Here is a 13027-nt window from a genome sequence, read left to right as displayed (position 1 = left end):
TGGAAATAAAAGGGTACTTAGTGACGGGACACCAGCCTTCGTGGGGTTATTTCACTGGCAACGAGAGCAACATTAATGATGTAAACATACAAAATGACCTAGGAACTGAAGCCCAACTGAATGTCAAACAGACATTTCCATTCTCTCTATCATCAGGAAATGCAGCAAGTGAAGTTTGTGAGTTACAGGGTAGGGCGATGAAATTGGACAAACTCACCAGGCTGAGTGAGCTTTGAGCACACCACTTCAGTGAAGACAATTGCACAGCGTCAATCTGGACATTGAGCATAGCACTGTGCAGCACAGGAACGGGCCCTTTAGAAAACAATACTGTGTTGAACATGGCCCCAAACCTAATCAGTCCCTTTTACCTGCCCTTGTTCCATATCCCTCCATTCCTTACATATCCAAAAACAACCTGAAATTCTCTGACACCTCCTTATAGATCCTGCACTCTAATCCAGGCAGCATCCTGGTAAATCTCTTCTGCACCCTCTCCAAAGCTTCCACATCCTTCCTGTAAAGTGGCAGCCAGAATTAAGTGCAATATAATAAGTGTGGTTAACGGAACCTTGATAGTGCAGCAACATAGAGAATCTCAAAAAAAATTATAAGATCATGAGAGGCATGGACAGTGTGAATGCACTCAGTCTTTATACCAGCGTTAGGGAATCGAGCATTGGAGGGCATCAGTATAAGGTTAGAGGTGAAAGAATAAAAAGGGACCTTGAGGGGAAGCTTTTTTTTTACACAGAGGAATTTTCCAATTCGAATGAGCTTCCAAAGGATGAGTTGAGATGGATGCATTAACATCATTTGAAAGGTATTTGAACAAATACATTGATAGGAAAGGTTTAGAATAATATGGGCCAAGTGCACGGAAATGGGGTTATCGTGGATGGACATTTTGATCGGCATGGACCAGTTTGAGCCGAACGGAGTGTCTCTGTGCTGTCGGAGTCAAAGACTATAGGACTCTATATCATAAAATTCTGACTCTTACACGCAATTCCCTGATCAATAAAGGTAAGCATGCCCATACACCTTCTTTACCAACCTATCGACTTGCATGGCTACTTGCAGGGAGACATGGAGTTGAACCTCAAGATCATTCTGTACATCAATGTTGTTCAGCCTCCTGCCATTAACTATATACTTTTCCTTAACATTTGATCACTCAAAGTGCAGCAGCTCACACTTATCCGGATTAAACTCCATCTGCCATTACTTAGCCCATATTTGCAACTGATCTATGTCCCGCTGTATCCTTCTACACTATCTGTAACTCCACTGATCTTTAAACCGTCTGCAAACATACTAACCCACCCATCTACAGTTTCAACCAAGTCATTTATATATATTGCAAACAGCAGTGGTCCCTGAATGGTCCCTGCGGAACACCACTAGTCACAGACCTCCAAACTGAAAAATACATTTCCACCTCTACCCTCGACCTTTTATGGGAAAGGGTTCAAAATGATCCCAGTCCAACACCAATGCATCCAGATCTCAGGAAAAAAAAACAATTCTGAAACCACACGGCCAAATCACGTGGATCCAACACATCGTATTCTTCGGGATGAGCATAGCATGAGAGACCTTGCCGAAATCCTGACTAAATTCCATGCAGACAACATCCAATGCTCTCCCATCTTTGACCACCTTATACCGAGCAGATGGACTCCAGGTTAGGCCACACTAAAAGCCCAAAACAAAACAAAACCTCGTCCAAGCTGGAAATATTTTCTTCAGGATTCGAGCTGGTAAGCCATTGTACTTGCTGCTGGACTTGTGACAGTGAAAGAGTCCCACTATACATGAAGTGATAATAGAACTGATATATGTTATCCAGAATTTGCACACCCTGGAAAGTCCACCTACAGCGAGTTTGGAACAGTTACAATGTTTAGCAAGTATTATGGACGAAGGTAGACCACTCAAAACATTCTTAAACAGGCAGCTCAGACTTTTACTCTGCAATTTGTTTTGGTACGTGCACATTGAAAATTACCAAGATTAAGTCTGCTAAGTTGACTATTCGATTTTAAAACAGGCAAAGAAAAATTCACAAAGTGACGCAACGAAGCATGAAGAACAGAACAAAGAAATCCTACAGAACTCAACCTATCCAACGAGAATAAATTATGTTGATCTGAATATACACAGCCGCCCCATTAAGCAAACTGCCTTTTAAACCCAATGTAAATGGAACGCATACTTTCAAGGTGAAGTTGAAGGGCAGAAAGAGGGAGAGATCTTCCAGATAGCTCCCTGTTGAACTTCCAACCAGTTCAAGGCTGAACTAAAACTGCTCAGCTCGGCTAGAGAGCTAACCACTCACCTTTCTTTTTACAGGCCACTTCTACAACATGCGCACTTCAGCTAAATCTCATCTGTTTACATAGAAACAAAAGGTCTTTCAAATTCCTTTTCATCAGAGCCCAGCCCAGTTTATTACCCCTCTTTAAAAAAAATCAAGGAAAAAGTCTCCTTGAGCCAAGGAACAGCTTTTAGAAAAGAAGGGGGCTAGCTTTGTGACACGTCGTCCCTTAAAAAAAAAGAACTATCAATACTAAAAGATGGCTTCATTTTTAAGCCTTCAAAACCCGGTAAAGATTCTAATCACACATATACATTATGATAACCATAAACATGCAAACATGCACAACGCCAAGCAAATTCAGGCCTCGGTACACCCACCAATGAATGACTTCATATCCCATTAGAATCTAGATATCTATCAACAATCACATTTTCATGAACTGCCAAATGCACAATTGTCAAATTAAATGGTTGCAGCAACAAGCTCTATCGAAACAGTCTGGCACTTTTGTCATTATTTTTTTCCACAAATGTCAATGGGTTATGATCAATGTGGACAATTGTCTCAGATACATTGCTGGTAATATAACCAATGAAATGTTGTCGTGCCAACATCAAGCTGAAAGTCTATTTTTTCACCATGAAATATTTCTATTGATGAACGCTCGATTTCCTGGAAAAATACCCGATGGGTCTTTCTGTTCCCTCATCATCCTCCTGTAGGAGCTCCACTCTGATAACCACATCAGTGGAATGGATAGACACCTTGAAAGGCATCGTGTCATTCCATGTATCTCATGCTGGGGCAGTAGCTAACACAGATTTTAGGCTGTCAAATGCCTTTTCACAGTCCGTTGTCCACTGAAACCTTTTGCCTTTTTTAGCAATTCGTTGAGTGAAGCAACCACACTGCTTAAGTTTGGCACAAATATTTGATAAAATCCACTCAACGCTAAAAACCATTGTACTGCTTTTGTTGTTGACGGTGTGGGAATCTCTCCAATTTCTTCCATTTTCGCATCCCATGGGGCCATTTCTCCATGCCAAATAACATGGTTCAGGAAGATGACTTCAGCTTTTGCAAATTCACTTTTACCTAAGTTTACCACCAAGCCTGCTATCCAAAGTTCATCGAACAAGTCCAATAAATGCTGGAAACTTTCCTTCCAGGAGTGACTAAAGATCATCAGGTCATCAATGTATAGCACACAGTTGGATAATCCGGCAATGACCTTGTTAGTCAGTCTCTGAAATCTGGCTGAAGAGTTTTTTTCATATCAAATGGCACGACTTTGAACTGATATAGCCCATTTGGCGTTATGAAAGCAAAAAAATGCCTTTTTTCACTCTCTGACAGAGATACTTGCCAGTAGCCTCTGAGCAAGTCCAATTTAGAAATATAAGTTGCTTATCTGACTTTTTTGACACAATCCTCCAACCGTGGAATTGGATATGCATCAGTCTTTGTAACAGCGTTGACTTTGCAATAGTCCACTCATTGGATACCATGACTATGGGTGGGCTCCATCATTTTAACTTTGATTATGACATCTTAGAGCATGCGCTATATCTTCTTCTGAACCTGTGCCAAGCTGTGAGGCTTATGGATGCCACTTAATAAGAACAGCATCGCCCATATCTTCGTCATACATAACTAGGATAGTACTTCCCAGTTTATTTCTGTATATCTCTACATGTGAGAGTAAAACCTCTGTCAGGTCGTTTAGATTTTTTTTGTGGAAGGTAACTCAATAATTTATCCCAATTTCAAACGACTACTTCATTGTCCAATTTGATTTGAGAAGTGTCTAATTCAGAATCCTCTAAACATGTCCTTCTGTGCTATAATCATTAACATCTTCTCCTCTTGCTTTCCTTCCCTATCAAAATACCTTTTGAACATATTCACACGACACACTCTGTGAGATTTCCTACATTCTGGAGTCCTTATTAAGTATTTCACCTCACTCTGTTTCCTCTCGAATTGATACGGTCCACTAAACCTTGCTTTTAAAGGCTTACATGTTACTGGAAGTAACACCAAATACCTTATCCCCACGTGAAATATTGCAAGTTTGTGACTTTTTAACCGCTCTTGTTTCATTACATGCTCTGATACTTTTAAATACAGTCTAGCCAACTCGCCAGCTCCATTTAATTCTTCTCCACAATCTGACATAAAGTCCAAATGAGTGGTCTCTGAATTCTGATTTATTGATTTTTCCTTAATCAATTTTAATAGTCCTATTACTTCACAATCAAAAATTAATTCACAGGGACTGGATTTGATCGATTCATGCGGTGCATCTCTGATCGCAAAAAGTATGAACGGAACTCCCTTATCCCAATCATCTTCATAATTCTGACCAAAAGCCACTTCATCATAGTCTTTCTTAATCAATGGTATCCCTCTTGCGCTCCTTACGTTTTAAGATGATATGGATTAGATTTGAATTGCTTCATTCCCAAGTTATCCATAAAATCTTTTAATAGTTATTTGAGAAGTTTGATTTTTGATCTGACTGAATCTCTATTGGCAGTCCATATCTCGTAAAAGTTTAAGTAATTTTTCCACAATCCTTTTAGATGTGATGTCGCGTGAGGGGTTGCCTCTGGAAATTTCATCAACATATCCATTAATAAATACTTATTCCCACCTCTTGTTTGAGGTAGGGGGCCTACACAATCAATCAGACGCTTGTGAAATGCTCCTCAAGTGCTGGAATAGGTATGAAAGGTGAAGGTTTTATTACTGCCTGTGATTTTCCGATTAGCTGACATGTATGGCATGTGTGGCAAAATTCAACTACGTCTTTGCGTAGTCCAGGGCAGTAAAAAAAGTCTTTGTATTTTAGCCTGTGTTTTCCTCACCCCGAAATGGCCTCCAAGTTGTACCACATGCACCATTCGCAGTGCCTCCTTTTAATCCAACACTGGCAAAACAATTTGATGAGTCTCTGCCTATTTGTCATCTGTTGAAAGTGTGATGGTCTCCTTTTCCTTACTCAGACAGCATTTGTTAAGTAATAAAACACAGGAATGCATTCGCTTTCTTTCTCGGTATATGCCTTTTCTTATAACTGTTTTCACTCCTATCTTTCTGTGTAATTCAATGAGATTAGGAGAGATAAAGATACTGGCATGAATAGCTATTTTCTCCTTCTTTCTTCCATTTATCTGATCAAAAAAGGCCACGGATAACACTATGTCAGCTTCCTTATCTCTGTCTTTTGATCTCTATTACTGAAGCTTGTGCTCTTGTGATCTTGTGACAACTCAATCCTGAATAAAGGGTCCTTCATTTCTTCAGTTGCCTGCGTTTCCACTGACCTTTCAACTGGAGTATGTAGCACACCTCACAGTGAATAAGCTATATCATTTTCAAGGACAAATTGTATTCCTGGTGCTGAGAGTTTGTCCAGTACTCCTACCAAAAATTCTCTATTCTTCTCTGGACTCTCTCGCCTCATATTGCATAATTGAACACTGTTTGTCTCACCATGAATTCTTGTTACTAGTACCTTTTCTGTCAATGGTCCCTCAGGACTGCATATCTCCACATCCTTAGCATTACAGACTGAGAGGATCCTGTGTTCCTTATTATTGTTACCTCCTTACCTACTACTCCTGCCCTATGTAAGTAAACTTTTCCGTTGCATGTACATTTTTAAAGCAGATCTGGCACTTCCTCCTTAATAAACCTCTGATCATCTTGTACACTCTGGGGCAGTTTTCTAACATCCCTTGGGCGTTTTGTTCCTCATTCAACAAAACTGCCAGGGCTTGTCTGGTTTTCCTACATCTGGTTTTCTCCTAGCCAACCAACACTGATTTCGTGTGGCCCACATTATTACAGTGAAAACACTGGAGCCTTCTGACTTCTTTGTTCCCCTCACGGGTTTATTTTTAAACCCTATGGTAAGTTATCCTTATGGTCTTCATTGATATCTATCTTTCCATTTCCACATGAGGGTGTCTGTTTGCCTCAATTACTATCCCGCATGGATTGAAATTGATTCTGGAAGCCAAACGGAGTTGTTTGGACCAGCTCATAATCATCAGTCACTTCAGATGTTAATCTTGCTGCTTTAACTCGTCCACATGAGTTAGTATTGTTTCCTCACTGAGCCTACCATCAGCCTTTATCTCCAGCCTTTTAAGCTGAAGTTCCGTTTTAAGTATCAATGTTTGAACTTCAAAGACTCTCTTTTTCTTTCTGTTCTGCTGCTTTCTTTCTTTCTCTTCTGCTTCTAAATGTAACTCAAACTGTTACATTTCTGCTGCCCTTTCCTTATCTCTCGCCTCTAACTCGAGCTGACTCATTTGCACTTGAATTCTTGTCATTGCTATAGATTCCGATGGTTTCTCCAGCAAGTTTAAATGCTCTAATTATCTCTCCTTTCCTCACAGAAACAGGCAGTTGCAATTCCAACTTCTCTGCTAAATCTTGTAACTTGGCCCTATTCACATTTTGCAAAACTTCCAAATTCACTGCATCCACATTCAGAAAACTTTTGGCGACTGAAAAAGCCATTCCTATCCCAAGCTTTGACCACCAACCAATCCGCCATCCAAAGTAAAATCACTTGTGATTTAAAAACCCGCAAAGAGTTCGTTAGATGGGTCGGTGTTTGTCCAATGTGTGCAGGAGGGTTTCCTGACACAATATGAAGACAGGCCAACAAGAGGTGAGGCCATACTGGATTTGGTTCTGGGTAACGAATCAGGCCAGGTGTTAGAATTGGAGGTAGGTGAGCACTTTGGGGACAGTGACCACAATTCAGTGACTTTTACTGTAGCGATGGAGAGGGATAAGTGTGCACTGCAGGGCAAGAGTTATAGCTGGGGGCAGGGAAATTATGATGCGGTGAGGCACGACTTAGGATGCGTGGCTTGGAAAAGTAAGCTTCAAGGGAAGGGCGCAATTGATATGTGGAGCTTGTTCAACGAGCAATTATTGAGTGTCCTTGATAAGTATGTATCTGTCAGGCAGGGAGGAAAGGGTCGTGTGAGGGAGCCGTGGTTTAATAAGGAATTGGAATCCCTTGTTAAAGGGAAGAGGGCCGCCTCTGTAAAGATGACGCGTGAAGGATCAATTGGGGCGATTGAGAGTTATAAAGTAGCCAGGAAGGATCTGAAGAGAGAGCTAAGAGCAGCAAGGAGGGGACATGAAAAGTCCTTAGTTGGTAGGATTAGGGAAAACCCTAAGGCTTTCTAAAGGTATGTCAGGAATAAAAGAATGACTAGGGTAGGAATAGGTCCAGTCAAGGATAGTAGTGGGAAGTTGCGTGTGGAGGCTGAAGAGATTGGGGAGATACTGAATGAATACTTTTCTTCAGTATTCACTCAAGAACAAGACATTGTTGCCGATGTGAATACTGAGTCACAATTAATTCGAATGGATGGCTTTGAGGTAGGTAGGGAAGAGGTGTTGGAAATTCTGGAAAGGGTGAAAATAGATAAGTCCCCTGGGCCTGATGGCATTTATCCTAGGATTCTCTGGGAATCAAGGGAGGAGATTGCAGAGCCATTGGTTTTGATTTTTATGTCCTCGTTGTCTACAGGAATAGTGCCAGAAGACTGGAGGATAGCAAATGTGGTTCCCTTGTTCAAGAAGGAGAGTAGGGATAACCCTAGTAACTATAGGCCGGTGAGTCTCACTTCTGTTGTGGGCAAAGTCTTAGAGAGAATTGTAAGGGATAGGATTTATGAACATCTGGATAGGAATATTGTGATCAAGGATAGTCAGCATGGTTTTGTGAAGGGCAGGTCGTGCCTCACAAACCTTATTGAATTCTTTGAGAAGGTGACTAAGGAGTGGACGAGGGTAAAGCGGTAGATGTGGTGTATATGGATTTTAGTAAGGCGTTTGATAGGGTTCCCCATGGTAGGCTACTGCAAGAAATACGGAGGTATGGCATTGAGGGCGAGTTGGAGGTTTGGATTAGGAATTGGCTGGCTGGAAGAAGACAGAGGGTAGTAGTTGATGGTAAGAGTTCATGTTGGAGTGCAGTAACGAGCGGTGTTCCGCAAGGATCTGTTTTGGGACCTTTGCTGTTTGTCTTTTTATAAATGACCTGGAGGAGGGGCTAGAGGGTTGGGTGAGTAAGTTTGCGGATGATACGAAATTCGGTGGAGTTGTTGACAGTGAGGGGGGATGCGTCAGGTTACAGCGGGATATAGATAAGCTGCAGAGCTGGGAAGAAAGGTGGCAAATGGAGTTCAATGTAGGTAAGATTAAAGTGATTCACTTTGGTAAGAGTAACAAGAAGATGGGGTACTGGGCTAATGGTCGGATACTTGGTAGTGTGGATGAGCAGAGGGATCTTGATGTCCATGTACACAGATCTCTGAAAGTTGCCACCCAGGTAAATAGTGCGGTGAAGAAAGCATTTGGCGTACTGGCTTTTATTGGTAGAGGAATTGAGTTCCGGATTCCTGAGGTCATGTTGCAGTTGTATAAGACTCTGGTGCGGCCGCATCTGGAGTATTGTGTGCAGTTTTGGTCGCCATACTATAGGAAGGATGTGGAGGCACTGGAACGGGTGCAGAGGAGGTTTACCAGGATGTTGCCTGGTATGGTAGGAAGATCGTATGAGGAAAGGCTGAGGCACTTGGGGTTGTTTTCATTGGAGAAAAGAAGGTTTAGGGGTGACTTGATAGAGGTGTACAAGATGATTAGGGGTTTAGATAGGGTTGACCATGAGAAACTTTTTCCACGTGTGGAGTCAGCTATTACGAGGTGGCATAGCTTTAAATTAAGGGGAGGTAGGTATAGGACGTATGTTAGGGGTAAATTCTTTACTCAGCGAGTCGTGAGTTCATGGAATGCCCTGCCAGTAGCAGTGGTGGATTCTCCCTCTTTATGGGCATTTAAACGGGAATTGGATAGGCATATGGAGGATAGTGGGCTAGTGTAGGTTAGGTGGGCTTGGATCGGCGCAACATCGAGGGCCAAAGGGCCTGTACTGCGCTGTATTTTTCTATGTTCTATGTTCTAATCCCGAATCTGTTATTGTTTAAGACAGACTACTCAAAATATTCTAAAGCAGGCAGCAACTCTGCAATTTATTTCGGTAAGTGTACAGTGAACATTACCCGGATTAAGTTAGCTCGGTTGACTACTAGAGTTTAAAAACAGACAAAACTTTATTCACAAAATTACGCAATGAAATACAAAGAACAGAATAACAAAACTCCTACAGAACTCAACCTATCCAACTAGACTTAATTGTGCTGTTTCGACTATACGCAAGAGTCCCAATGAACAAATTCCCTTTCAGAACAATTTGAAGGGCAGAAAGAGAAAGAGAAAGCGAGTTTACAGACAACTCCCTGTTGAATTTCCAACCAGTTCAAGACTGAACGAAAACTGCTCAGATCAGCTGGAGAGCTGACCACTCCTCTTTCTTTATACAGGTCACTTCTGCAACATGACTACATGCCCTGAAGTCTAATCTATTTTTTTCTAAAAAAAAAGCCTCTCAGAATTTTTTACATCTCCGTACCAATACAGACTGATCAGAGCCCGGCCTGGCTTATCACCCCTCTGAAAAAAAAATCCAGGACAGAGTGATCCTGAGCCAAGGAACAGTTTTTAGAAAAAAAAGGACTATCTTGGTGACACAACATTCAAGTCAGAACCAATTGAAACAAACATCTGGTTAAATTGTCACCTGATTCTAAAGGAGGAAGGTACTAGCACAGCTGCATCAGTGATTGCAAATTCAAACATTAACAATGTTTGCTCGAGACTCCAAATCATACGTTTGTGTAAGACTTCGGCTTGACTGAGAACCTATCAAAGGGAACATTTTCAGATTAAGACGCCAAGTTTGGTTCCAGGCTCGGATGAGAAGCAACTGTTTCAGTTCGCACTGATTGTAGTAAAAGGCTCAGGCTCAAGACTGATGGGGGGAAATTGGCTGAGAAAGATTCACTTTCATTGGCTCATCCATTTCGACTCGAAAATAGCTGTTTGGTTGAAGGCCGAATGAAATACCAAACGGTTTTTCACGAAAGTCCAGGGGTGCCCGAAGGAGACAAGGCCACATTGCATGTTGACCAGGAAGAAATTCCCTGATTCTGCAATTCCCGCCAAGTGTCATTTGCCTTATGGGGAAAAGTAGAGGTAGAAATCAGGAGGGTGGAAAGGGAAGAAGTCATGAACCCAGTACAGTTTGCAAAATGGACAGCATTGGCTGTACGTAATACGAGGCCTCAGTGGGTCGATTTGCCATTGTGGGATTTTAAACTAGCAGTCCAGAAATTCTCATAACCAGATAAATATCGAATCCTTCAATCTACAGAGCAACATTTTATTATAGGGCACCGGAATGATTGTCCCAAGCAAAGGTAAACCCTGGACTCTTTTAAACATAGACACAGGTCCTCTCCTGGGATCAATGTTCTTGGTTATTGTGGATGGCCATTCAAAGTGGATGGACGTGTAATTTGTCAAAATGGGATGTTGATAACAAGGTGTGTGCATTATCAGTGATACATGGACTCCTGGAAGTGCTAGTCATGGACAATGGGATGTTATTTTCCAGCTGGGATTTCCAGTATTTCCTGATGTTGAAAGGCATCCGGCAAGTTCAGACACTTCCATAACATCCACTGTCCAATGGTCTATCGGAAAGAGCAATCCAATGATTAAAAGCAGATTTAAAGAAATCACCACAGCTTCACTCGATACCAAACGGCCCCACGTCCTGTTTGATTATTGGACAAACCCGCACAGAACAACAGTGTTGCTGATGGGGAGAAAAATCTGCACCAGTTTAAAACTAGTACTCCTGGGCCCGAGGTAGGGTGGTTAAACAGAATTAGGAAGACTAGTAGTGGCCAAATGCCTCCCTCCTACAGGAGAGAGTTGACTTCAGGAGAAAATAAGTTTGGTGTCAAACAAAAAAAATGTCCCTGCATGGGGACGAGGTGAGGTCAATGTGACGTCAAGTCCCGTGACTTACAAAGTTTGGGTAAGTGAGACGGTCCTGAACAAACAAGTAGAGCACAGGAAAGCCGCTCCCTTGCAAACGGAGCAGGAACAAAACATCCCAGGCCCGTCAGATCAGCTGGAAAGGCTGTCAGAAACCAAGTGTTCTCCTGCTCCACCTGGCGTCGAAGGAAACTTTGAGTCTGAGATGGACGCAACCTCGATACCGCTGCCACCTGAAGAGGAGGAAGAAACCCTCCTGTTACACTCTGGGGGCACGAGACTGGTTATGGTCCAGTACACGCCACCCGTGCCCGAGTCAGAGTCAAAGGAACCAGACCTCAGGTTAAAATATCCTGGGAGAAGCTACAAGAGAAAGTGCACATCCCTGGACTTCGTGGGGGATTAATGTCATCGTTAGATCGAGGGCCAGGTGGATCGCATTGGCAATGCGATCCTTGATTCTTTTTAACCTGGGCCAATCAGGGAGCACTGGCTGACAGATGTAACCCGTCCCTCGTTGGTCCTTGAAGATGGTGGAGTGTTGTTTCTTATCCACGTGCTGTAAGCTGACCAACATTGCCTTTCGGGAGGAAATTCCAGGATCTTCACCCAAGGACAATGAAAGGACAGCAATATATTTCCCAGTCCAGATGGTGAGTGACTTGGAGGGGAACGTGCATGGTATGGTGCTCCGGTGTACCTGCTACCTTTGACTGGATGGAAGTGGTCACGTATTTGGAATTTGCTGTATGAGGATCATTCTACAGTGTATCTTGTAGCTTGTCCACCCTGACGTTATTGAATGACAGTGGTGGAGTGGCTGGATATTTGTGGATGTGTCTATATTCAAATAGGTTGCTTTGCTTTTTCCTGAATGGTGGGAGTCACAGAAGGTCCGAATGCATCCAAGGAACAGGACAGTCGACATTTTGGGCAATAACCCTTCATCAGGAATATGGGGGTGGGTGTGTCTACCACCTGGGCTGATAGATAAATGGGAAGGGGTCGGGGCGGGGGGGGGGGGGGAATGATCACTTGTTCCTTTTCATAGATGGTGTCAAGCTTTGTGAGAGCACTTGGGCCTGTACCCATGCAGAGACAGGGATTAAAGGGCATCAATAGAAGATTGGGGTGAGGAGGAATGTCACCCCCCCAGAGAGATTGGTGGCGATGGAACTCCATTGCACAAGGAAATATGGAGGAATAGTCCTTTCCTATATTTAAGGTAGACAGAGACAGATTTCTGATCAGTTGCTGATTGACGGGTTCTGGGGAAAGTACAGGAAAGTGGACATGAGAACTGTCGCACCAGCATGGTCCTATTAAATGGTGTAGCAGTCTCGAGTGGTCGGGCGGCCTCCTCCAATTCTTATGTATTACAGCATCATGGTCTTTTAGACCGTCTAATCACTATCCCAATGAGCCACTGAGTCATGCATTCCTTGTTAGAGAGGAATGACTGAAGGCAATCACTTGACAATAAGTTTCAATCCAATCATGAAATTGTTTATTTCATAGCCAGCGGAGATTAAGTCACCGGGTTTCCCATGTGATTATCCACTGAACAAACGAAATCATGCACTTTGTTTACTTTTCAGAAAGCACATCCTGACTGCTTCAGGATTTCTTACACAATTAGTCTCAGTGGTCTTTTTTTTCCTAGTTAGTGTCAGTGTTCAGTATATCTTTCATAGTAAATCTTGGTGCTGAGTCTCAGTGTTCGGGGCGCTTTTTAGATATGGCGCGGCAAGTGACCATCCACTG

This window comes from Chiloscyllium plagiosum, unplaced genomic scaffold (assembly GCF_037043375.1).
Source record: "Chiloscyllium plagiosum isolate Xiang-an unplaced genomic scaffold, Cpla_swu_hap1 HiC_scaffold_40, whole genome shotgun sequence".
NCBI classification, from domain to species: domain Eukaryota; kingdom Metazoa; phylum Chordata; class Chondrichthyes; order Orectolobiformes; family Hemiscylliidae; genus Chiloscyllium; species Chiloscyllium plagiosum.
This window is presented reverse-complemented; position numbering follows the sequence as displayed.